Source organism: Macrobrachium nipponense, chromosome 9 (assembly GCF_015104395.2).
Source record: "Macrobrachium nipponense isolate FS-2020 chromosome 9, ASM1510439v2, whole genome shotgun sequence".
NCBI lineage: Eukaryota > Metazoa > Arthropoda > Malacostraca > Decapoda > Palaemonidae > Macrobrachium > Macrobrachium nipponense.
Genome location: NC_061110.1, coordinates 41,316,150 through 41,319,885, shown reverse-complemented (window position 1 = coordinate 41,319,885; position 3,736 = coordinate 41,316,150).

Sequence of the window (3,736 nt, the reverse complement as noted above, 5' to 3'; positions counted from 1 at the left end):
CCTCCGTCGTCCACAGCAACTACTTGGATATGATATTCCGGAGTAGTTTCCCTATCGAGGCAGCAAATGGCAGTCCGAACAAGGCCTGTTTCTGGGTGTACAGCAAAGATGGCCTGGCCTGACCGTTCCTCTATGACGTTCTTCTCAATGGAATAAGAGATAAAGGCGTTAGTACCTTCGGCCTCATCGTCGGCATCCCAGGCAGAAACAACTGCTACCGATAAATCTGCGAACAGAAAATATAACCATCACTTAATTTTAGTAGGTTTCTTGACAGGTGCACACAATCTTACTAATTAACAAATTATATGCATACACATACATATACAATATATAACACACACACACGCACACACACACACACACACACACACACACACATATATATATATATATATATTTCTATTATATATATATACTATATATATATATTAATTTTATACTATATTAATCTTATAAAATATAATATAATTATTATATTTAAATATAATATATAATACACAATCACACTAATATTATTATATATTATTATATTATATATATATTATATTATATATAATAATATATAACTAATATAATAAATAAAAAATAATAATATAATATGTTATATTATATATATTAATATATATACATATACATATATATATATATATATATATATATATATATATATATATATATATATATACATTATATGTATATATATATATATATATATATATATATATATATATATATATATATATTATATATATATATATATTAATATATTATTATATATAATATATACATATATATATATATATATATATATAATATATAATATAAATCATTATAATTATATATATAATATATATAATATTATAATATATATGGTATATATATATATATATATACTATATATATATATATGTTATATATACAATTATTATATCATATATATATATATTATATTATAATATAATATTTATTTATAATATAAAATATAAAAATTTAAATATATATAATTAATATATATATATATATATTGGATAATAGCAGGATGGGAAGTGTTTTCGAGAAAGTTTTGGTTGTGATAGGTCATTTGAATGTGAAGTAAGGTGACAAAGAAAGAGATGGTGTCGTGAGTAGTAACTCTGGGGTTTCTTGTGCAGAAGAATTTAGGCACTTGTAGAAATATGTTAGGAAAGGTGTTGTCTTGGTGGACGTATATGGTTCCTAAGGAAAGCTATACACACCTTATATGTGAATGGCAGAAATGGTGAGGAAGTTATTCATTAAATTATCTAGTACGGGTGGAAAGATAGATGCGCAAGTTAATGAATGAAAAGGGGAGAAGAAGAATGAAAGGTCTGTCTGATCACTCTGACTGAAGCAAGTGGTAAGATATATGTACACTGAAGTTGGAAAGAGAAAGGTGAAAATATGGCTATAAGGTTAATTAAGGCAAGTGAGGTTAATAGTAAGGCAGAAAAAAAAACAGCCTACAAGGGAAAAATGGATGAGAGAATGGCTAGGGTTAAAGAAAGAAGCTGAAGGAGTATATGAAGTATGCGTAACAACTTCATTTTGGGCTAAGGACTCATAAGAAGAGCTCGTGAATTTGAGAAAGTGGAAAGAGGAAATAAAACCAAGTGACAGTAGGAATAGATAAGAAGTTCGGCAAAATAAATAAATAAATAAATAAATAAATAAAAGGTTACTCTCCTCTGTCTTAAGACAGAGGAGAGTATTTTACACAATAACACAGACGGATAGATAGATAAGAAGGTGGAACTGGAAAGAATGAATGTAATCAAAAGATGGAGGAGAGAGTACGAAATGATTTGGAAGAACGAATTGAATGTAACGCTGATTCACTCACTCAGAACATCTACTTTTTAAGTGATACTTTTATTCGATGCCTCGCAAGGAATATCAATGCAAACTGCCGTAGTAGTTTATAAGTTTGAATGACCTTAGTACATACACATGAAATTTGTTAGTTATTTTCGCCCAGTTCGGTTTGCAAGTAGGAAAGGCCATAAGAATTTCTGATAAGGTATCTAATTTGTTATTCTTCTTAGTTTTCAATTCTGTTAATTTATAAAGTTAATTTGTTGCTTGTGTATGCTGTTTTAAAAGGAAACAACACCAAAATTCATATCCAACCAACGGGTTATCTATCCCTGGAAAGCTTTACGAGTCCTTCACTGATAACATTTCTAACCTCTCTTCTTAAAAAATATTTGAAACTCTCTTAACGCAAATGCACTTGTACATTGTCTTTTTGTGTTTTTACTCCCGGAACTCAATACTTTTTTCTTGATATTCCTAAACTGACAGGAAAATGTACGTTGAAAAATCATGATAACAAATCACGGCTGAAGATTTTAACAAGTTTGATTGCTACGTAATGCCTTGTAATGTAATATTTAGCTGGTTTAGCCTGAAAATAAAAAGTTTTTGTTGAAAATTAGAGTTTTGTAATCCGTTCACCAGCTTTAAATACCCCGGCCGATTCAGATTTTACCCCGAGAAGGAAAAGTTGGATCTGTACCCCTAATTCAAACAATCTTGTTACAAATTCTTCAATGAAAGAGATATCGTATGTGAGTAATCAGCTTCTTCATAAAAGAAATGTAAAAGTGAGATTTCACATTGTTTTTATTATGTTATTAAAACATTGCTTTAAGTTGTCGCTGATACCATTAGTAGCTAATCTACTGACCTGCTCCTTTGGATATTTCTCAGCTGAAACACTTTATCCCTACCACGCTTACTGCAACATCAGCGATTCCTTTACAACTGGCACACCGCAGGTTGTCCTTTACAGCTACAAAGTCATTCAGTTTCCAGAGCAAATCTACAACTTCTGTGCGTTGTTAAAAGTCAAACAGCTTAGTCAGTCTTCCACGTGCCGCTTTTCCAAATTATCTTGAACTCAAGAATGTTGAAAGGTTCGATATGTCGTAGTTTAATCGGACTGAAAGACAAAATCGCTTGTAAACTGAAATGTTGCTCCTGTTGGCTCCCAAGACTCAGCGCCGTCTCACTTATTGCCTATGCAGTGGTCGGAACACTAAGTGGAACACTTTTTAATCATATACTGACGTTTTACCTTAAGCTATGTTAAAAACATCCACTTATAAACGAGCTAGAAGTTCAGCTTTCGATGAACGCTTGGAAACGTTTGAAAAATATTGATTAGCCTGCGGTTAATGACATCTGTACTTTCATTACCTTTGTTTTAAGCACTTTGTTACGACATTTCAACGGTCTAAAAGTAACTGTGTATAGAAGAAAACTATACTGCGCATCTTACGAGAAATCCAAAGGAAAAAACCTTTATCTACCTCCTTAAAAGAGCGGATGCACTTGACTCTGATAGATCAACTGCAGGTAATTCAGTCGAAATACTTTATAAAAATTCAATAATATCACAGACGTGAACGCCTTCACTTATCAAATGTTTCAGTCAATGTCCATAGACCTCTGAGCGACGGCAAATTCTCTCATTCATTTATTAAACAGCTACTGACATGAATTTCCATGTGAGAGAGAACGTCACTTTCAAGTCAAACATAACAGTGGAAGACATTTTGTCTGTTTATGAGGCACAAGGGTTCTATCCCAAGTGGCTCGTATACGACGTTCTATTACGCTATTTAATCTCTCTCCCAAATTGCTATTGCTTGAATTTCAATTATTGTTATGCAAATTCGTATAACAGCTTTAGCTTCCACCACAGCCAATC